The following is a 24,984-nucleotide window of genomic DNA, read 5'->3' as shown; positions in this document are numbered from 1 at the left end:
GATCCTTAGTTAATGACCTTGAAATTGAGGTCAAGGTCATAGGTTAATTGGACGTTCTAGATTTTGACCTTTGCTAGAAATTAATATTTTTATATCATAAACACATAGCAACTGACATTTTCAACTGAATCTTAATATTTTCATATCAAAATAGATCCTTATTGGTTGAAAGACCTTCAATTGTTCTTTGAACAATTGGTTTTTAATTATTATAATTTTTTTTTTCTTCCGCCAACTTTTTTTTCCTTCACTGTTTTTTTGTGTCGCAAGATGTTGCTTAGATATATGGTATACTAGAACACACCCGTGATATCGCGGGTCCGTGACTGAATTAAAGTATATAACTATGCGCGAGCCTTATCTTAGTATTAGTACTGTCATCTGATAAAGTCATGCCGATTATAAGATACACAATTTTCTCTGTTTTCAAATCTTTCTGTTTGAACCCGTCGAACTGGAACTTATCAATTATTGGTAATATTAAATATTTGGAAAACAAAAGGTCCTGGAATGGAGTATTTTTTAATCAACAGCATTGTCCTATATTAGTTATAAATAAAGTTGAATTCTTTGATTCGCTGTTTTACGTCATGCCAGCTAACAAATTGAAACTTATTTTTAGTCCAGATTTTTAGTATTCGTATTGTTATCTTAGAAAGTCTTATGGATTAAAATACTACAATAGGTAACAATTTGACAATTTAGTAGTGTCAACCCTGTGAGTATGACCCGTTTATATACATGTAGCATATTAATCCTGAATACATCGTTTGGTGGTGCGCCTGTCAGATGCGGAACGTACAGATAAGGTAATAGGTAACAGGTGATTATACTATTGGTATCGATATCGGACTCGACCCGGAACTTCCTAATTATTGGCGATATTAATTACGTGGAAAACAAAAGGGCCTGGAGTGGTGTAATTTTTAATCTACACCTTTGTACTATATAAGTTGTATATAAAGTTGAATTCTTTGATTCGTTGTTTTTACGTGATGACGGCTGACAAATTGGACCTCGTAATTTTAGTATTATAGATGATATCGAACAGTTAATACGCTTCTGAAACTGACACCTCGTAACAAAAAACTTTACCTTGTAAGAGTTATCTCCCCGAACACTGTTTTTCTTGTTACCCAGTAAACACACGACGTACTCCCGACGTCGGTTAATGGTCGTCTGAACGTCATGTCGTGAGTTTACGTCGTACTAACGTTGTGGGAACGTAAAAATCCAACGTTGGATGCAGACGTACAGACGACGTTATGAAATTACGTCGGATTCACGTAAATTTAGTACCTTGTCAGGACGTAACATTTTATTACGTTGTGACAACGTGCTTATAACTGTCATAATCCGACGTAACATTTTGTTACGTCGTATCGACATTATAAGAACGTAGTGAATACATTGTAAAAATCTGGTTTTATGGGACGAATTTTTGGGGTATGTCATAATGAGTATTCCTGGATATATCAATCATTCACCTTCACTAGAATATATATTTACGATTTTTTCGATTTAAAAAAAAAATCCCCCTTTTTTCCCGCAGACATAATTTGCATCAAGATGTCAAAGAAAATATTACAAATCCAATTTTAATGTTCTAATATATGTATTTTATATGAATGTTTATTGTTTATTATATCATTAAAATTTTGTCATCATTTATCACTTGGATTTCATAATCGCTTTTCACGATTTGCTTAGTGTAACGTTCAGCAGTACTCGGGTTTTACCGCTGCATCCTATGAAAAGTCTGAGCATGCGCACTTTTGCCGCTTGATTTTTGAAAACAGAGTGGAAATTTAGCTTCATCCAGATTCCAGAACAAAGAAAAAGGTAAAATAATGATTGCACATTACACCAAATAGGTTCTCCATGATAAAAACAAGTTTGATTGATGAAAATAAAACAGCTGTTACCGTGTTGGGCGCCTCTTTCAAGTCGGTTATACGTGATCGTGTTGAAATATGATACTTTTTGTTATACTGTCAATATATTGCACTGATACAAGATATTTTAGCCATGATGTGTGTTATTTGAATCCATTTATCAAATTTCTTGATTAACTTGTGTTGTTTCTGAAGATATATGCAATTAAAAATAAGTAAAAAAAAGGGGGAGGGGTGCACAGCCACAAGTACTGTTTTCTATCTGTGACAAGAGCTACTATCCCTATATATTAAGGCTACAGGTGTCTGCTCTGTTATTTTTTGATAATCATTGAAGCATAAAAGTCTTATCCATGTTATCAATATCAGAAAATGTGAAGCTAAACATCTCCGCACTTTAGATATTTGGGTCCATTACAAACTCCGCACATTTCAAACTTGGCATATTACCAACCCGGCCTATTAATGATAATGCTGCATATATCACTGGGGGTCGTCGCTAACATGCATGAAATATTTGCCACTGGATGTTGAGCAACAAACGATCAATCATTGTATCACTGGGTCTGACATGGAAATAGACAATTGTGCTAATAAAGATGTTGTAAAATATAGGCGTCACAGAAAAAAATTAAGATAGCCATCACAGTTGTCGTAATAGGATTAGGTCGTTGTAGGAAGGCGTCCCAGAAAAAAATAAAAAAACAGCCTTCCAAGTCTTGAAAGTGTCATAATGATTTAGACTAGGATCTAGCCTTGAAAGTTGGGTAAAATTTTCTTGTTTTCAGGGTAAAACCCAGTTTACAGGTGTTAAAACAGTACATAGGGACTTTTTTTTTTGCTGTACAATTTATAATATGAAATCTACATGTTTATCAATGACGAGCTACATGTACATGTACAATCACTAAATATGTGATCAGAAACCATGTTGTAATCAATCATCAAACATACATGTATGAATTTTGGAATGCATTTAAATTTGTCACTTAATTTGTTCTCCTAAAGATTTGTTGGACTAACATTTTTTTTTTATATAAATAAGGCGGTGAATTTTCTCGTTTGAATTGTTTCACATTGTCATTTCGGGCCTTTCATAGCTGGCTATGCGGTATGGGCTTTGCTCATTGTTGAAGGCAGTACGGTTACATGTACCTATAAATGTTAATTTCTGTGTCATTTTGGTCTCTTGTAAAGAGTTATCTCATTGGCAATCATACCACATCTTCTTTTTTTATTTGAAACAGACAGAAGAATATAAAAGATAATTGAACGTATTTTTAATTTTTTTTCCAGAGTCTTGTATATAAATCCACAGATCCAATGATTATGTGTCTGAGGTTGAGGAAATCATTGCAGTAACCATGTAACAGTTAAGCATGCACCAGCTCAAGAATTTGGACCAAGATTTTAAAAAGGTAAACATCAGTTGATCAGCTCTTTTTCTGTCCTCCTTAACTGAGTGATATAGTTTAACTCTTGTACTGTACGTACATACATGTACATTGAACTCAAAAATTGGATTTTGTTATCTAACGTTTGCCTTAACCACATGTTATGCAACCAATACACAACGCTTATTATCATAAAACGCAGAGTTTGAATTTGGAGAGCATCTGCTTTACTGTTCTCTAGATATGTCCTTTAAATTAAGTTTGATAAGATCATTTGTGGCTCATGGACACATTCTTCTTATATTAATTTTATTTATCAAATTATAATTTGTTGATTTTATAGATTGCGTTCATTGGCATATGCTATGAGGTCTTGTTGTATCGATGTACATGCTAAATTTATTAAGGTAGAATCCTTTGCATATCTAAAATTAATTGAAAAATGACAATATTGTGAAACCAAACTTCCTTTATTAATTATTTGGACTCATTATTATTTGTAGAATAACCACTGGTTGCTCCAGAAAATATTATGTCCCCTCTCCCCCAGGGAAAGCTCTTTTCTTAAATTTTATTTGGGGGTGGTTGTGTATGAAATACCAAAATGCAAAGGAAGTGTTGTTCTTATTAATTTTTAATTCTGTCGGTGCTGGGATTTTTTTTTTTTAAAAGGGGCTTAGGGCTGTCCCTTAGAGGCGGACATAGTATTTTCTGGAACAGACATAATTTCATTAACACATGTTCAATTTAACAACAAATTTATTTTTTAAATAAGAACGAAGGTTAATCATAAGTTATGAATAATTATATACTGTTGAAATTGTGTTAAATTTCTAACATACATCATCAAAATGTGTATAATTGGCAAAGATACGAACATCTCAGTAACAACATAACATAATTATGAATCTGCAGTTTATTATAGGACCAGCAATAGAAAAAATATTGATTATGTGTAAACACAGGATAATTTTTAAGAACTGCTGTATTAAATTCATAAGTTGGGATCCATTTATGTTTTTGTATTTTATAATTTATGATTTTTTTTTCAGAGATCTGAAACCAACACAAGACCAGCTGGGTCAATATTCCTAATGCACCTCCAAATGAGGAACTAATGCGCCATCAAATGAGGAACACAAAAGTTGTGTGTAAACAAAAATTGTCTCTGTAGTGATATTGAACATGTTTCATTTTTAACAAGTGACTGAGCTTTACCATTTGTGTTGATCTGGAAAGTAGAGGATCATAGTATAAATATGTAAAAACTATGGAGTTTTTTAATGTATTCAAAGTTTTAAATTTTCAAAGAAATTGTGTGAAAAAAAATCGCACTTCGTATTCCGAAAATTTAACCACATATATGTGAAAATGTCTTAGCTTCGAAACAAGCCATCCTACATATCCAGTGTACTATATTGACTGAGCTAGAGTAGAAAACATTACCAATATTAACTACGTGTATGCAGAAACAATTGTGCAAATTGCCCAGCTGATAAGAGGGCAGAAAACCAACATTTGGAATGACATGTATAATGTATACAACCAACACAAGACTAAAATTTGGAATAAAAATTAAAAATTCAGAAACAAACTATTTTTTTTTTATTGGTTTATGTAGCTACATGTACATTGTAAGAAAAAAGAAGTCTAAACTGTTGGATAGGTTTTGGTCTCTTGTGGACAGTTGTCTCATTGGCAATCATACCACATCTTCTTTTTTATACTCTCTCTAGTTGGTCAAAGGAAAAAAGCAATAGTTAGTTGAATTGAATTTCAGGTATTTTCTTCATTTGGGATATTTTTAGAAGTGTGTATGAATTGTGTAGAATATATATATTTATAAATTAGACAGTCAGATTTTGGGCCGATTTTCCTAGCTTGTAATCGTGTAGTGAATCCAGCTGAATGCATTTTCAGTAAATATTAAGGTAAATATGGTAGTTTGTTGTATTTCTGAATAATATATTAAAAATGGTTTTCCGTCGTCAAAGTGAAACCTTCATTGTAGAATTTCCGCCATCGTAGTGAAATCTGAGTTCTAGGCCACTGAAACACTAAACATTCAGAATTTGAAGCACTTACCAAGATGTCATGTTGAAGGCTGTACATGTACCTATAATTGCTAACATCATCAATATTTGATTTTAGGATAGAGGGTTGTCTTATTGGCCATCATACAAAATTTCTTTTTTTGAAAAGTATTATGTGTTAAAAGGAAGAAAAGTTGCAAATTTGTGAAATGGAAATGTGTAATTCTTGTACTTCAGTATTGCAAAAGTTAAAAACTTAAGACTTTATAAACCTTAAACAACTTTTTTTGGGAAAACTAGACATTTATACATTTCACACTGAAACCTGCCAAAGATTAATAAAAACCAACTTTTTGACAATTTCATATACAGCTGGCAGTTTGGAAATAGAGTACATATAAACAATTGTCCATCTTTCCCACATAGAAAAATTTACAACTTAAAACGGGTCAAAAGTAAAAATAAAGACCCTGTTTACATACTTCTTCAATGGAATTGCATTGATTCTATCAATTAAATGAGGACAAGGGACATTTATAGTTGTGCTGTGACGTTGTTACAACGTTTTATGATGGTAATAAATTACGTCACAAATTACGTTGTGCCAACGTTGTGTGGATGGTTGTCAGCACGTGCCTTGGAGTTCACAAAATTACGTTGTACCAACGTAATTTTACTACGTTGTCACAACGATAGTATTACGTTGTCACAACGTAATGTCGACGTTGGATTGTTTACTGGGTATCTCTAAGGCTTCGCAACCGTATAAGAAACCGACAAATTTATTTTTCCAAATTGCTCGTTATATCCTCAGGATGTTCTGTTTCATTTTGACCGAAGCTATCCGGATACTCCATATGAGAGTTTTCCCCCCTTTTATGTATGACATAAGTGATATGTATTTCTAACTGGTAAACCATAAGTAATAGAGACCTAGGGTCTTTTGATTTAAGATCCTTGATCCAAAAAAAGGAAAATTAGGTCAAGGTCAAAGGTCAAGGTCAAATTCTAAATTTTGATTTTGGCTTATTTTCACTTATTTTCATTAACTTTATAAGATTTCGACAAATTATTTTTACTAAATTGTTAGTTGCGACATGTCGTAACTTATAAATTTTGATTGGAAAGGTGCGTAAACAATAAATCGGAGTTTTTGACCCTCTTATATTTAGAATTATGCGTAAAGTGATATTACTCATGAACCATACATAATAAAGACCTAGGGTCTTTTGATTTGGGATCCTTCTAGATTTTGACCTTTGCTTAAAATTCATATTTATACATCATTAAGCCATAGGAACTGACATTTTCAACTGAATTTTAATATTTTCATATCAAAATAGATACTTATTGGTTGAAAGACCTTCAATTGTTCTTTGAACAATTGGTTTTTAATTTTTTTTTTTTTTTCTTCCGCCTAATTTTTTTCCTTCGCTGTTTTTTTGTTTCGCAAGATGTCGCTTAGATTTATGGAATATGATATCGAACAGTTTATACGCTTTTGAAACCAACTCTGCTTAACCGAATACTTTCCCAAATAAGAGTTATCTCCCCGAACACTGTTTTTCTTGTTATCTCTAAGGCTTCGCAACCGTATAAGAAACCGACAAATTTATTTTTCCAAATTGCTCGTTATATCCTCAGGATGTTCTGTTTTATTTTGACCGAAGCCGTATATAGATTCCATATGAGAGTTATCCCCCCTTTTATGTTTGATATAAGAATATGCATTTCTAACTGGTAAACCATAAGTGATAGAGACCTAGGGTCTTTTGATTTGAAATCCTTGGTCCAAAAAAATGAAAATAAGGTCAAGGTCAAAGGTCAAGGTCATATTATAAATTTTGATTTTGGCTTATTTTCACTTATTTTCAAAAGCCGTATAACTTATCGACAAATTATTTTTACTAAATTGTTAGTTGCGACATGTCGTAACTTATAAATTTTGGTTGAAAGGGTGCGTAGACAATAAATGGGAGTTTTCGCCCCTCTTATGTTTAGAATTATGCGTAAAGTGATATTACTCATGAACCATACATATTAAGGAACTAGTGTCTTTAGGTTTGAGATCCTTAGTCTATGACCTTGAAATTGAGGTCAAGGTCATAGGTTAATTGGACGTTCTAGATTTTGACCTTTGCTCCAATTTCATATTTAGACATCATAAAGTCATAGGAACTGACATATCAACTGAATTTTTAATATTTTCACATCAAAATATGTTGTTAGTGGAAAGACCATCAATGGTTCTCTGAACAATTGGTTTTTAATTAGGTCTTTCCACTTTTCCGTGGAAAGACCTATTGGATTTCTTCTGATTATTAGGTCTTTCCACTTTTCCGTGGAAAGACCTATTGGATTTCTTCTGATTATTATTTTTTTTTTTTTCTTCCGCCTAATTTTTTTCCTTCGCTGTTTTTTTGTTTCGCAACATGTCGCTTTGATATTTGGAATATGATATCGAACAGTTAATACGCTTTTGAAACCAACTCGTTTTAACCGAATACTTTCCCAAATAAGAGTTATCTCCCCGAACACTGTTTCTCTTGTTATCTCTAAGGCTTCGCAACTGTATAAGAAACTGACAAATTTATTTTTCTAAATTGCTCGTTATATCCTCAGGATGTTCTGTTTTATTTTGACTGAAGCCGTATATAGATTCCATATGAGAGTTATCCCCCCTTTTATGTTTGATATAAGAATTTGCATTTCTAACTGGTAAACCATAAGTGATAGAGACCTAGGGTCTTTTGATTTGAGGTCCTTGGTAAAAAAAATGAAAATAAGGTCAAGGTCAAAGGTCAAGGTCATATTATAAATTTTGATTTTGGCTTATTTTCACTCATTTTCAAAAGCCGTATAACTTATCGACAAATTATTTTTACTAAATTGTTAGTTGTGACATGTGGTAACACGTAGATTTTAGTCGAAAGAGTACGTAGACATTTGATGCCAGTTTTGCCCCCTTTTATATCTAATATTAGTTGTAAAGTAATACAACTCATTAACTATATATAGTAGAGGCCTAGAGTCTTTTGATTTGAGGTCCTTGGTTGATGACCTCGAAATTGAGCTCAAGGTCATAGGTAAATGTAACGTTCTAGATTTTGACCTTTGCTTTTACCTCATATGTATACATGATCAAAACTTGGGACTTTTTAAATTAGGTTGCAAGCAATTTGATCTAGAAAAAGACAACCGGAAGTGACCTTTTGTAAACCGGAAGTAGCTATATTTTGTCCTTCATTAATGAAAAAGTATATAGAACCATATATTTTTGGAATCAGTGTCACTTTAACTATCAAACTATACCGGAAATAACATCGTTTGAACCGGAAGTAAACAATTATCTCCCTTTTCTATATGTTTTTCCATAGAAACCATACATTTTTGGAATTAGCGTTCAATAAGCTGTCATTTGACGGTACAATTGACATTTAAAACCAAATTTTAATATTTTCATATAAAAAAAGGTCTTAACTGGTGGAAAGACCATCAATGGTTCTCTGAACAATTGGTTTTTAATTATTTTTTTTTTTTTCTTCCGCCTAATTTTTTTCCTTCGCTGTTTTTTTGTTTCGCAAGATGTCGCTTAGATTTTTGGTATATGATATCGAACAGTTTATACGCTTTTGAAACCAACTCGTTTTAACCGAATACTTTCCCAAATAAGAGTTATCTCCCCGAACACTGTTTTTCTTGTTATCTCTAAGGCTTCGCAACCGTATAAGAAACCGACAAATTTATTTTTCCAAATTGCTCGTTATATCCTCAGGATGTTCTGTTTTATTTTGACCGAAGCCGTATATAGATTCCATATGACAGTTATCCCCCCTTTTATGTTTGATATAAGAATTTGCATATCTAACTGGTAAACCATAAGTGATAGAGACCTAGGGTCTTTTGATTTGAGGTCATTGGTCCAAAAAAATGAAAATTAGGTCAAGGTCAAAGGTCAAGGTCATATTCTAAATTTTGATTTTTGCTTATTTTCACTCATTTTCATCAACCTTATAAGATATCGACAAATTATTTTTACTAAATTGTTAGTTGCGACATGTCGTAACTTATAAATTTTGGTTGAAAGGGTACGTAGACAATAAATGGGAGTTTAAGCCCCTATCACATCTAAAACTATGCGTAAAGTGATATAACTTATTAACCATACATATGAGAGACCTAGGGTCTTTTGATTTGAGATCCTTGGTCCAAAAAATTGAAAATTAGGTCAAGGTCAAAGGTCAAGGTCATATTCTAAATTTTTGATTTTGGCTTATTTTCACTAATTTTCATTTACCTTATAAGATATCAACAAATTATTTTTACTAAATTGTTAGTTGTGACATGTCATTACTTAATAATTTTGGTTGAAAGGGTGCGTAGTCAATAAACAGGAGTTTTAGCCCCTATCATATCTAAAATTATGTGTAAAGTGATATAACTTATTAACCATTCATATTAGAGACCTAGGGTCTTTTGATTTGAGATCCTCAGTTTGTGACCTTGAAATTGAGGTCAAGGTCATAGGTAAATTTGACGTTCTAGATTATGACCTTTGCTTAAAATTCATTTCTGTACATCATAAAGCCATATGAACTGACATTTTAGACTGATCTTTAATATTTTAATATCAAAATAGATATTGACTGGTGGAAAGACCTTCAATTGTTCTCTGAACAATTGGTTTTTAATTAAGGTCTTTCCTTTTACAAAAGGGAAAGACCTTACTGTATTTCTTCTGTTTATTATTATTATTATTATTCTTCCGCCAAACTTTGACGAAGTTAGCAGCCTAAACCGTAAGACGTGTCGCTTTCATGTTCACACTTTGTATCGGTGTCATGAATACCTATCTGGAACTCACCCTGTTAGTCGAAATATTTTGTCGGTTCGGAGTAATCCCTCCGTAACCAAAAAACCTTGTTATCGTTCCAACACCGTAACCATAATAGGTAGAAAAAAAACAAAGGGTGAAATTTGTTCAGGACCAGACCCCGGTTCTTCGTTACATTTGGATCGAAAAGATTCAACGACTCATTGGTAGGGTTATGCCCCTATGAAAATTAACCGGTGTCGGTTGACCACCAAAACTCAGAAACCGTAAGTCGTAGACACCTAGGATCTTCACCATTCATCATCAATTGATGTATCTTTGTAAAATACCTCAAGGTCAAATTTGTATGTTGACCTTGACCTTTGACCTAACACCTTGTTATGGGATAATCTCAGAAACCATTATACTTACAGAAGTTTTAAATAGTGGAAAATGTTTGGGTCATTACGGCGCAACTTTGTTACATTTTGACCGAAGAGATTTGACCTTTTTTTAAGGGGCATAACCCCTGTTTTAGGTTTCTGGTAAGACAAAATCAGGTTTTACTATATAACCAAAGGTCCTAGACACATGGGGTCTTCAGCAATAACATTGGGGACTAATGACCTTGACAAAGGTCAAAAGGTCAAAGGTCAAGGTCATGTCCCAGATAGCGAATTTAGTGTTTTAAACCTTATATAAAGGATTTTTAGTGTGTTTTAAAGCTTTTTAAGGTTGACCTTGACCTTTGACCTTTCACTTTTTATTGGATATCTCAAAAACTATTATACTTACAGAAATAGTAAATAGTGCAAAATGTTCAGGACATTGGGGACTATTGACCTTGATAAAGGTCAACAGGTCAAAGGTCAAGGTCATGTCCCAAATAGCGGATTATGTGTTTTTGACCTTATTGAAAGGGTTTTTAGTGTGTATTAAAGCTTTTCAATACATTCTACGTCTATTTGAACATGTATTTTACATTACAAAAGGAAAGACCTCTCAATTGTTCAAGAACAATTGACAGTTTAATTATTATTATTATTATTATTATTTTTTTTTTTTTTCTTCCGCCTAATTTTTTTCCTTCGCTGTTTTTTTGTTTCGCAAGATGTTGCTTAGATTTTTGGAATATGATATCGAACAGTTTATACGCTTTTGAAACCAACTCGTTTTAACCGAATACTTTCCCAAATAAGAGTTATCTCCCCGAACACTGTTTTTCTTGTTATCTCTAAGGCTTCGCAACCGTATAAGAAACCGACAAATTTATTTTTCTAAATTGCTCGTTACATCCTCAGGATGTTCTGTTTTATTTTGACCGAAGCCGTATATAGATTCCATATGAGAGTTATCCCCCCTTTTATGTTTGATATAAGAATTTGCATTTCTAACTGGTAAACCATAAGTGATAGAGACCTAGGGTCTTTTGATTTGAGGTCCTTGGTCCAAAAAAATGAAAATAAGGTCAAGGTCAAAGGTCAAGGTCATATTATAAATTTTGATTTTGGCTTATTTTCACTCATTTTCAAAAGCCGTATAACTTATCGACTAATTATTTTTACTAAATTGTTAGTTGCGACATGTGGTAACACGTAGATTTTAGTCGAAAGAGTACCTAGACATTTGATGCCAGTTTTGCCTCCTTTTATATCTAATATTAGTTGTAAGGTAATACAACTCATTAACTATATATAGTAGAGGCCTAGAGTTTTTTTTAATTGAGGTCCTTGGTTGATGACCTCGAAATTGAGCTCAAGGTCATAGGTAAATGTAACGTTCTAGATTTTGACCTTTGCTTTTACCTCATATATATACATGATAAGACATGGGACTTTTTAAATTAGGTTGCAAGCAATGTGATCTAGAAAAAGACAACCGGAAGTGACCTTTTGTAAACCGGAAGTAGCTATATTTTGTACTTAATTAATGAAAAAGTATATAGAACCATATATTTTTGGAATCAGTGTCAAGTAAACAATAAAAAATTACCGGAAGTAATATCTTTTAAACCGGAAGTAAAAAATGATCTCCCTTATTTATATCTTTTTGTATAGAAACCATATATTTTCGGAATCAGCGTTCAATAATTTGTCATTTGACGCTGAAATTGACATTTGAAACACAATTTTAATATTTTCATATAAAAAAAGGTCTTAACTGGTGGAAAGACCATCAATGGTTCTCTGAACAATTGGTTTTTAATTATTTTTTTTTTCTTGCGCCTATTTTTTTTTCCTTCGCTGTTTGTTTTGTTTCGCAAGATGTCGCTTAGAAATTTGGAATATAATATCGAACAGTTAATACGCTTTTGAAACCAACTCTGCTTAACATAATACTTTCCCATATAAGAGTTATCTCCCCGAACACTGTTTTTCTTGTTATCGCTTAATATTCGCAACCGTATAAGAAACCGACAAATTTATCTTACCAAATTGCTCGTTATATCCTCAGGATGATTTCCCTTTCATGAATGTGACCTACCGAATTAGACTATTTACCGGATTTGTAATCACATAAGCAACACGACGGGTGCCACATGTGGATCAGGATCTGCTTACCCTTCCGGAGCACCTGAGATCACCCCTAGTTTTTGGTGGGGTTTGTGTTGTTTATTCTTTAGTTTTCTATGTTGTGTCATGTGTACTAGTGTTTTTCTGTTTGTCTTTTTTATTTTTGGCCATGGCGTTGTCAGTTTGTTTTAGATTTATGAGTTTGACTGCCCTTTGGTATCTTTCGTCCCTTCTTGATTAATTTTGACCGAATCTATCCGGAGACTCCATATGAGAGTTATCCACCCTTTTGTATATGATATAAGTGATATACATTTCTAATTGGTAAACCATAAGTAATAGAGACCTAGGGTCTTTTGATTTAAGATCCTTCGTCCAAAAAAATGAAAATTATATAAGGTCAAAGGTCAAGGTCATATTCTAAATTTTGATTTTGACTTATTTTCAATTTGGCTATACTTTTTGGACCTTTTGGATTATAGCTCTTCATCTTTTATATAAGCTTTGGATTTCAAATATTTTGGCCACGAGCATCACTGAAGAGACATGTATTGTCGAAATGCGCATCTGGTGCAACAAAATTGGTACCGTTGATTTTATTACTACCACTGGGTCGATGCCTCTGCTGGTGGACTATTAGTCCCCGAGGGTATAACCAGCCCAGTAGCCAGTACTTCGGTACTGGCATGAAAATACGGATTTTTTGTGTTATTAAAATTTGCTTGGTGCAACAAAATTGGTACCGTTGATTTTATTCATTAACCTTATAAGATATCGACAATTTATTTTTACTAAATTGTTAGTTGCGACATGTCGTAACTTATATATTTTGGTGCGTAGACATAAAATGGGAGTTTTTGCCCCTCCTATATATAGAATTAAACGTAAAGTGATATAACTCATTAACTATACATATTACAGACCTAGGGTCTTTTGATTTAGGGTCATTGGTTGATAACCTTGAAATATAGGTCAAGGTCATCAGTAAATTTGACGTTCTAGATTTTGACCTTTGCTTAAAATTCATATGTATACATCATAAAGCCATAGGAACTGACATTTTCAACTGAATTTTAATATTTTCATATCAAAATAGATCCTTATTGGTTGAAAGACAATTGATTTTTAATTTTTTTTTTTCAGCCGTCTGAGATGCTTTTTTGTCTTACAACATATCGAATGGATTTTTTCGCCAATGATGTTGTACAGTAATGGGGGTTTCAAAACTCACCCTGTGTGACCGAACACTTATTCTTACAGGAGTTATCTCCCCGTGTCCCCTTTTTTTTGTTTTCGCTATATCTCTAAAACCGTAAAATATTTTAGCAAACTGTTTTCACCAAATTGTTCGTGTACTCTTGAGAATGATTTGGTTTATTTTGACTTGAGTGATCGAAAGACATCTTTTGGGAGTTATGTTCCTTTGAAAATTTAAGATAGGCGATTTGTTGGATAAATTCATACGTTATATGTCGTAGAGGCCTAGTCTTTTGATATGATGTCTTTGGTCAATTTTAAGGAAATTGAGGTCAAGGTCAAAGGTCAAGGTCATGTTCTAAATTTTGAATTTTGCTTGTTATCGTTATTCCACAGAAACTGTGACAGTAAATGATATGATGTGTTTGCCAAATAACTGCTTACAATAAGGCGCAACTTCAACCTATTTCAGTCAAAGTGTTTTGGTTAACCCTTATACATGTTATAGGAGTTTTCTCCCCTTATGTATTTCAAATCAGTATTTCTCCACAACCATACAAGTGATTGACCTCCGGTTCTCCGTTTTGAGTTCACTGACATACGACCTTGAAATTGAGGTCGAAGGTCAAGGTCATGGTATAAATTTTGAATTTTGCTTGTTATCGTTATTCAAAAGAAACTGTTACACTTAATGATATGATTTGTTTCCAAATTACTGTTTACAAAAAGGCGCAACTTCAACCTATTTCAGTCGAAGTGTTTTGGTTAACTCATATACGAGTTTTCTCCCCTTATGTATTTGAAATCAGTATTTCTCCACGACCATACAAATGATTGACCTCCGTTCTTCCATTTTGAGTTCACTGACCTATGAAATTGAAATTGAGGTCAAGGTCAAGGGTCAATTTGACGTTCTAGATTTTGACCTTTGCTAAAAATTATTTTCTGTTCATAATAAAACAATTAAGTCTTCTGCATATTAATCTTATTTTTTTATATCAATTTGAAGAACCAAATTACATCAACAAGGAGTGACATTTTCTAACATCGTTTTTTAAATTTCATTGTTATTATCGAGGTGGAAAGAGCTTCAATTGTTCTCTGAAGAATTGGTTTTTAATTGTTATTAAACTTTTTTCCTAACGTTAACGTTTCTGGTAGATAGTTTTGTGAGTGAAAATCACACCACACCTTCTAATATGACCAAAACAATGCACAAAGCAAGTAGCAATTTTGCCACATTTCTGTCTTTTAAATATCATTATAAAATATATGGCATAACCTAACTATACTAAAAGGGAAAAAAGTCTGAAAAAACCAATGTTTGTCTTGATTTTAATGATTTTTACTCGACATTCTCTCTGTGTCTAAAACATTTTTACATATGTCTTGACAGAATTAACATTGTTTTATTCATTTTCAACATGCAATGTATTTATTATCTGATAAGTGTTTGATGAGTTTCGACCGATTCTTGACTGTCTATAAATCTGTCATGGGGGGGGTGAAAAGTTTATGTCTTTGGAAAGGGTTTTGGTTTGTGTTTTTTTCCCTATTTCAAGGTAATGACTTGGAAATAAAAAGAAAGATTCCAATCTTTCCTACCACGTCCATACCACCAATGATGAAAATGACAATAATTATGAATTTCTTGTTTTTAAATCTGTTCTTGTCTATAATATTTTGCTCTATAGATAAGTTATCAAGATAATAGGCAATAAAACAACAAAACTCATAGGAGTCAAAATTGCCAAATGGGACCTTAAAATTTACCACAGAATCTATTCAGACACATTGCACTATTTTTTCGTAATCTATTAAAGTTTTAAAGATAAACGCAAAATCTTAAAAGTCACCGTCGTAATTCTTCAATAAGATAAATTTAAAACACAAATTTCTATCTGTCAGATACCACCAGTGTTCAGTAAACCATTTCTAAATGCAGTGTGTAATGTTCATTTAGACACCAATCTAATTACTTTACATATATTGTGTGTCCAAGCTATGCTTACGCGGGTCTGAAAACGCTCGTTTCTATTTTCTGTTTAAAGATCATTAGGATTCTCCGTTTTTCGGATTTATATACACCTTCAAAAATGTGAAGGCTAAATTTAATTGGCTGACTAAAGAACTGAAGTAATGATCATCGGATGACTGCAAGTTCATGTGGATGGTCACACGCACTTGTCTAAAAACTAAAACAAAATCACATATCTATACCTGAAAGTGAGGTTAATTTACAGAATTATATTTCTTCTGAGACAAGTTTGTGCGTGGATGATAAATAAATTACAGGGAATTCAACCGCTCCGTAATCACTTTTATATTGTAGTGTACAAATCAGTATACTTTGGTTTGTTGTTATATAGTATATTCATATTTGTATATAGATGTAACAGTAATATGTATATATAATTTTCATCCATTTGTATATCATTCTATTCTACTAATCTAATATACTGAGTGCCAATGAAAACGCAACACTTGTAAATTTCAAATATTTTAAAATATATAATTATTTTTTTTTAAATGATTACCTATATCGGATAGAAATTGAATCGTCAGACTTCTTTCGAAATCTTTACGCTTGAATGATTTTAGAAAAAAAGTTACGTGCTTGGTTACAAACAAGAGGCTCTCAAGAGCCTGAATCGCTCACCTGAATTTTTTTGGTTTAATCTCTCATCAATGATTATTTTGGCTTTTCAATTTATTTAAATGTTCTTTGAATCGTCCTATTTTCTTCAAAAGCAAAAAAAAATCATTTTCTCCTATGTTCTATTTTAGCCATAGGAGCTATGTTTCTTGACATACAAGGAAATGAAATATAAAATTTATACTAGATACTCTGAAACTCTAAAACTCATTTAGCCTAAGTTTGGCTGAAATTGATACAGCAGTTTCAAAGGAGAAGATTTTTTAAAGTAAGTCAACATGATGAACAAATTGTGAAAAAAGTCTTTAAAGGGCAATAACTCCTTAAGAGGTCAATTGACAATTTTGGTCAAATTGACTTATTTGTAGATCTTACTTTGCTTAACATTTTTGCTATTACCAGTTTATCTGTATCTATAATAATATTCAAGATAATGACCAAAAACTGCAAAATTTCATTAAAATTACCAATTAAGTGGCAGCAACCCAACAATGGTTTGTTTGATTCATCTGAAAATTTCAGGGCTGATAGATCTTGACCTAATGAACATTTTTACCCCATGTCAGATTTGCTCTAAATGCTTTCGTTTTTGAGATATAAGCCAAAAACTGCATTTGACCCCTATGTTCTATTTTAAGTAACGGCGGCCATGTTTTTTGACGGATCAAAAATCGAAGCACACACTTTGTGCAGGATAATCTAAGGAACAATCATGCTAAGTTTCATCCAAATCCATTCAGCAGTTTCAGAGGAGAAGATTTTTTAAAGTTAGCAAATATGATGAACAAATTGTGAAAAATTGTCATTAAAGGACAATAACCCCTTAAGGGGTCAATTGACAATTTTGGTCATATTGACTTATTTGTAGATCTTACTTTGCTGATCATTTTTGCTGTTTACAGTTTATCTTTATCTATAATAATATTCAAGATAATGACCAAAAACTGCAAAATTTCATTAAAATTACCAATTAAGTGGCAGCAACCCAACAATGGTTTGTTTGATTCATCTGAAAATTTCAGGGCTGATAGATCTTGACCTAATGAACATTTTTACCCCATGTCAGATTTGCTCTAAATGCTTTCGTTTTTGAGATATAAGCCAAAAACTGCATTTGACCCCTATGTTCTATTTTAAGTAACGGCGGCCATGTTTTTTGACGGATCAAAAATCGAAGCACACACTTTGTGCAGGATACTCTAAGGAACAATCATGCTAAGTTATATTCAAATCCATTCAGTAGTTTCAGAGGAGAAGATGTTTGAAAAATTGTTAACGACGACGACGACGGACGCCAAGTGATGAGAAAAGCTCACATGGCCTTTTAGGCCAGGTGAGCTAAAAAGGGGGATGAGTCGAGTGCACCGCTATTTAACGCACGAGTGATTTTCTCATTGTGTGTTTTGGAAAGCCTCGCTTAAGAATTGAACTTTCCCATCCTTTTTTGTTAGCCGCTGCAATAGACTAAGCCGTAGATGCCAAGACTTTTAGACAACCAGAGACATGAAGTTTGGGGCATGGTGCAAGGAGGCATTTCAAGTCGTGAAATTGCACGCAGAATGCATTGTTCAGCCTCAACAATTACGAGACTTATCCAAAGATTCAACCAAACTGGGTCTTTGAATGATAGACCACGTCCCGGAAGACAGAGAGCAACTACTGCCCAGCAGGACCGATTCATTCGTCTTCAGCATCTGCGAGATCGGTTCCGTACGGCTGTCCAAACAGCACGGGAGACTGTCGGCGTCCATAGGAGACAAATTGGAGCAAACACGGTAAGACGCCGTTTGCGCAGCAGTGGATTGAGGGCACGGAGGCCTTTCCGTGGTAACATGCTGACAGCAGTACGACGCCAAAATCGCTTAAGATGGACACAACAGCGTCAGAGATGGTCACACAGGCAATGGACAACTGTCCTATGGACGGACGAATTAAGATTCCATCTTCGCCGTAGTGATGGACGAACTCGTGTGTGGAGACGAAGAGGAGAACGGTATGCAGATTCGTGTATCCAAGAGACAGATCGTTGGGGTGGTGGTAGTGTCATGGTATGGGGAGGAATATCATTCAACCATAAAACTCCTCTCATCACTATCAATGGCAATTTAAACGCTCAACGCTACATTGATGAAGTTTTACGACCGACCGTTATACCGTTCATGGCTGGACATCAAGATGTTAATCTTTTTCAGCAAGATAACGCTCGTGCACACTCCGCACGACTCACAACTGCGTTTATCAAAAACAACCATGTTCAGACATTACCATGGCCAGCTTTTTCGCCGGATTTGAGTCCAATAGAACACCTATGGGATCAAATTGGACAAGCCGTAAGACGACGACAGCCACCACCAGTTACGCTGCGCCAACTCGAAATTGCATTGCGAGAAGAATGGACAAACAATCCACCACACCGTATCCGACGTCTGGTCAGGTCAATGCCACGTCGTTGTAGAGCTTGCGTTGCAGCACGCGGTGGACACATTCGTTATTGAGACTGTGAGTTAGTGAATTTTAGCGTTGTGTTGCATTAATGTATTGCATTCGAATCGTGGTAATTAAACATTTTTGGTTGAGTTTTATCTTTGGATAAACCCTTTAACTGTCTTTAACAATTACTGTAAACAAAATATTATTTTTTATAAAAAAGTTATTTCTAAAAAACTTAGTGTTGCGTTTTCATTGGCACCCAGTATAATAGTGCAGTGCAAGTGCATGTTTAAAACTCTTCTGTAATAATTCTATTTTTCTAAAAGATTGGATTTAAGAAGGCATTCATATTTTCCCGCAAAAACGTTCTTGGGATATCCTTTTGCTTGAGTTAACACAATTTTTCTGTACGTATGCACATATATTAGTGATTTTTTACTAACTAAATGTATATACATATTTCTAACGACACAACATTTTGATATTATTATTCAATATGTTCTAAAAAAAATGTTTTATTAGTATTCCTTTAATCGACAAGGAATGTTATTTTGCACTCGATAATGTCTGCGTTTTTAAACGATCGGTTACCAGTAAAATACGAAAGTAAATTTCTGTGGCGACAATACATCGGAATACCCTCGCGGTCAACGTGATGTAAATGATGTAAATGACAGATTATCTGTAAATTGTATCTTAATCAGATAGGTTATGCACCGACTCCTTATCTAGTGTTGGCCGGAGCACATGTACTTTCTTGTTCCAGGAAAAAAATGTTTATTGACTATAATCAAAAATAAACTTTTTGTTTAAATAACATGGTTAATTATTTTTTTATTTTATAATTGTTTTTTTTTTCTCTCCTTTTCAAAGGAAACAAAAATGTTGATTCCCTTCTGAAAAGAGTCGTATCTAAGCGGCTTTCCTTTTACATTACGGGTAACTGTATAGTGGTGGTGCTTTCATGGTAGCATACTCGCCTCAAGTGTGGCTGGGCGTGGGTTTGAATCCCGGCATGTTTAAAACCAAAGAATTTAAAATTGGTATTTGCTGCTTCCCTGCTAAGCAAAGACTTTTTCGGCTCGGAATCAGAATAATATGTCCGGGTAAGGTGAAATCTCTACCTGTGAACTAGCATGTTAAAAATTCGGTTCAGGGTGTCGGTCTAGGACAAACAGTCAGGAGCCTGTAATTCAGTTGTTATCGTTTGTTGATGTGTTACATACCGGTATTTTTTTTCGTTCAGTTTTGTACATAACTTATGCCGTTAGTTTTCTCGTTTAATTGTTCATTGTCGAAGGCCGTACGGCGACCTATAGTTTTTAATATCTGTGTCATTTAGTGTCTTGTGGAGAGTTATTTCATTGGCAATCATACCACATCTTTTTTTTTAATATATATAAAATCAAAACTGAGAAAGGAAATGGGGAATGTGTCAAAGCGACAACCACCCGACAATAGGGCAGACAACAACCGAAGGCCACCAATGGGTCCGTATATATCAATTTTCTGCTCAACGGCAAGATTCTATTCATTATCATGCAAATGAAGTTGTGCAATAAATGCATGACAACATAATAAAAAGATTTTCGGAAATGTTATGCACCGAGTTAAAGATCATCCCATATTTCCTTCAATTCATGTTTTATGGAGGGGGTAGGTAGCCGACTGGTCAAAATATCTAGCCTGTCAACATTTAGGTTGTGAGTTCGAATCCCACAAGTGGCAGGTAAGGACTCAAATCTTAATTGAAAAGAATTATCAGTTGAATTTTTACCGAAAGTCGGTTGCTTGATATTTTTGAAAGTGGCGTTTTACACCAATTAATCAATCAATCAATCAACAAATTAATTAAACAATCAATCAATCAACAAATTAATCAACCAATCATACATACTGGAATAATTATACAAGAGTAGACAATTTTGTAGCTGTCTTTATGAAACATTTTTAAAATTGACTTTGGATTCATTGGTGTTTTTCGCAATGAATAGAAATAAGAAGATATCTACATCAGCGTCATAATGTGAGAACAGTAAAATTTTAAAGGTCAAAGTACGGCTTTCAATACGAAACATTTCCTCAATCCGAACAGCAAGCTATCAATAAAAGCCCCATAATTTGTTTTAATCATATTTCCGCCGCAGCCGGGAAATTCTTCAACTAGCTCCTGTATTAATTGATCTTAATCTTCCTCCGAAATGATTGAAGTTTATTTGATTTTTTTTGTGAAATTGCACTGAGTCTGTCTCACTCCATCTTAAAAATATACTTTAAATTGCGATAGCAACATTTTTAAGAACCATTTCGTAAACTTAATAACTTTAATTGTATGCTCATTATTGTAGACCCCGTATGTTCATTATTGTAGACACACCGAATTTTTCATCTTAAATCGTGGATTCAACCCGTCAAGGTTTTTCTCTTCTTAAATCGCAACTATTTTCAAAACGATAACTACAGTTTAAGCCGAGATTATAATTATTATGCAGAAACAGGCCGGAATTAGTCATGACGTAGACAGTAATCATACTAATCGTAATCATGTTCATTGACCACGACGACGATAAAAGCACACCATATAATGACGTTTCGACATCTTAAATAAAGTCAACCGAACCACATGATACAAGCACATGATATAAAGATACAACCACATTATATAAAATACAAACATGATTGCACATAATATAAAGGGAAATGCACATCGTATAAGTATATTGGCACATCATATAACTACATTTGCACATCATATAAGGATATTTGCACATCATACAAGTACATATGCACATCATATAAGAATGTTTGCACATTATATAAGTATGTTTGCACATCATATAAGGACAAGTGCACATCATTAAAGGGTAAATTCACATCACATAATGAAAATGGTCATAACAAGATAGTTTTGGCGTTCCATACATTAGTGCTGATAGTGTAGTTTATTTGTCAATATGCCGAATCAAAATAAGTTTTACTTACTTACGTTGGTTGTATTTTTTTTTACATTAGTAAAAATATTGCGGAATTGATTTCAGAAATTGGACTATCATTTACCCAAGTTACCTGTTAGAAACCGTTATGCTACCTTCAGCTGTCCAATATTTTAAGAGAGAGGAGAGTTATTCTTTAAAATATTGATCAGTTAAAGGTACATAATGGGTTTTTTTTTGCAGGTAAGTGACAGTTTAATCACTGAAATAAAGAACAGGTACAACAATAGAATGACGATACTGCAATGTTCCAATTACAAACCTACATTAAAATCGGTTCATTCCAACATACATGTACTCACAATTTCATTTGTTAATATTTGCATACTCATATTTGTATTTATATGATGTATTTTTATACCAAAATTTTTCATCATAAAAATATTTACATGCCAAACTTTTTTTCTTGTAAATAATATTAATTTGAGAATACATTATATTTAGAATGTCGAGAATGAGTCGAGTTAATTCCTTCAAATTAACATAAATCATAATTCGTAAAGAAAAATAAAGACACAAGTCATACTCCCGGAAAATGTGAGTAATTATTCATGCAACATGAGAAATACATTCAATTTGGTTTGTCAGACTTTTCGATATTGTAGTGCCTGTTTATTTGTCTTCTTAAAAGAAGATAACGATGTGTAACAGTGAAGTTGTTAAATCAGTGATTTGATAAAATCCCTCGTATAATTGGTGATTTTATAAAATCACTAACAGTTTCAATGATTGAGTAATTATAAATTCAGAGGTGTATGGCTTAAACATTTTAATGTGTTTTTCTCGTCTCATAACTGCAATGACTCAAATTTTTGTCTTTGTATTTGATGTTACAATATGATATACTCAGTTTATACGTTTGAGAAATAATACAAAAGCACTATAAACATGATAAAAACATTTCTATGTTACTTAGTTTCGAACAAGGTAATAATTGTAGTTTTGCTGTTGATTTACAGGCATATGTACCAGGGATATGGTAATTGAAAACGGAATTATAATTAGGTATAAAGCATTTTACTTTTCCATGTAAATGAATGTAAAATGTAATTGAGCATTCTTTTATTTAAAAAAGAATAATTTTTTTTCCAAAAATTACCGGTAAAGAGATAGAGTTATCCTTTTAGTTATAAAATGTGTCGATCATGATTGTTTTTAAAAGTTTACATACAAAAATGAAAAAAGTTACACGTAAGTCAATGCCTCGTTTATTATTAACTGAGAGAGAAGGAGCAGTTTGCATGTTGACAGCAGGAATGATTGAAGTACAAGTTGCAAATCACTTTAATGTCTCTATAATGACTATTGCAAGGATGAAGATATCCTGATACTAAAATTATCGCCCCCGTAGTGGAAGACCATTTAAAACAACGTTACGTCAAGACAGGCACATCCGCATCATTCATCTCCGGAATCGATTTGTAAACGCGTCACAAACATCATGACAAACCCACGGATGAAAAAAACACATAATATCTGCTCAAACAACTAGTAACCGATTGCGTCAATTTGGTCTTGAAGCTCGACGTCCGTTCAAGAGACCTATTCATAAGCAGTCACATAATGCACTCGAGTGCCAAATTGACAGAATAGACTAGCATGAAGACAATATAAAATACAAGATGTTGTATGATTGGCAGTGAGACAACTCTCCACCAGAGATGAAATGACACAAATTACCAAATATAGGTCACAGTATGGCCTTCAAGAATAAAAAAAGCCAATACCGCATAGTCAACTATAAAAGGCTCCGAAATTAAAATGTAATACAATTCAAACGAGAAAACCAACGGCCAAATTCATGTACAAAAACAATTAACGAACAATTAATATGCAACACATATCAAACAAACGACAACCACTGAATTACTGACTTGGGACAGGCACATACATGCAGAAATTCTTTTGACCGATGATTTTAAATTCAAATTGAATTTTAGCGACGGCAGAGGAATGGAACAACACCCCTCAAGACTTTATTTGACGTGTAACAGCTTCAATTAAACGCAGGTGTCAGGCGGTCATAAGCACAGGAGTGGTCAAACTAGGTATTGTCAAATTAACTTGAATTCTTTACTCATCCTTTTAAAATTGTCCGAACATCTTAACTATTAAACGAGAAGACCGCATTTTGTGTGTCGCTTTTCTTCTTTTTACAATAAGTTAATCACCATGCCTCTGTGTCCTATAGGTAGAGTGCATAGTCGCATTCGTCATCCATTCATATGATTATTCAGGTTGAGTTCAAACGTGAAAAAGGCATCCGGCTATGTTTCCGTCATTGGGCAAAATTTTAAGTCAGATAAGACTTCCGGTTTGCGTTTTTCTGTTTACTTTGAACATGCATACTTATACTACAAAAAAAGTGTATTTTCTATCTGCTATCATTTTCAAGTTTATTATCCACGGCGATCACATAGTTCAATAGCTCTTCATCTTGTATATAAGCTTTGGATTTCAAATATTTTGGCCACGGGCATCACTGAAGAGACATGTATTGTCGAAATGCGCATCTGGTGCAGGAAAATTGGTACCGTTAATTTTATTAATAAATAAAGAGGGTCTGTACAGTATATCAATGACCGCCGTGGATCGATTAGTAGACTGAGAATTGAAAGTAAAAGACAAATACACTTTATTTATAGTAATGAATGTTCATCATATACAGATAAGCACACACAATGTTCATATGTTATTAAAATTAATAGAAAACAATTGGAATTTTGGAGCCAAAAAAGGAGGAGCCGGGCTAGAAAAACAATTGTTCTGTCCCAAAGTATCTATGACTTTTGATACCTTTTCTGAAATTCTCCAGTCATTAAATATTTTACAAAAAATCATTGATTAGAAAAAAAGATATGGTACGATTGCCATTGAGACAACTCTCCACAGACCAAAAATAACACAGAAATTAACAAATATAATAGGTCACCGTACGGCCTTCAACAACGAGCAAAGCCCATACCGCATATATAGCCAGCTATAAAAGGCCCCGAAATGACAATGTGAAACAATTCAAACGAAAAAACGAGCGGCCGTATTTATCAGTGTACAAAAATT

At 33.4% G+C, this 24,984-nt stretch overlaps 1 protein-coding gene and 1 long non-coding RNA gene across 2 annotated transcripts in view; one reads left to right on the top strand and one right to left on the bottom strand.

The window, feature by feature from the left end:
• The window catches only part of LOC139483225 (uncharacterized), a 96,906-nt gene that overhangs the window by 62,087 nt on the left and 9,835 nt on the right, over positions 1-24,984 (bottom strand). The window lies entirely within an intron of this gene.
• Positions 3,225-4,462, top strand: LOC139483517 (uncharacterized). Its single transcript, XR_011655015.1, has 2 exons — positions 3,225-3,313; positions 4,342-4,462. It is a non-coding gene; the product is annotated as an uncharacterized lncRNA (long non-coding RNA).

Source organism: Mytilus edulis, chromosome 7, assembly GCF_963676685.1.
Source record: "Mytilus edulis chromosome 7, xbMytEdul2.2, whole genome shotgun sequence".
Lineage (NCBI taxonomy): Eukaryota > Metazoa > Mollusca > Bivalvia > Mytilida > Mytilidae > Mytilus > Mytilus edulis.
Note: the sequence above shows the minus strand (reverse complement) of the source record. Positions and strands in the feature narration are given on the sequence as shown.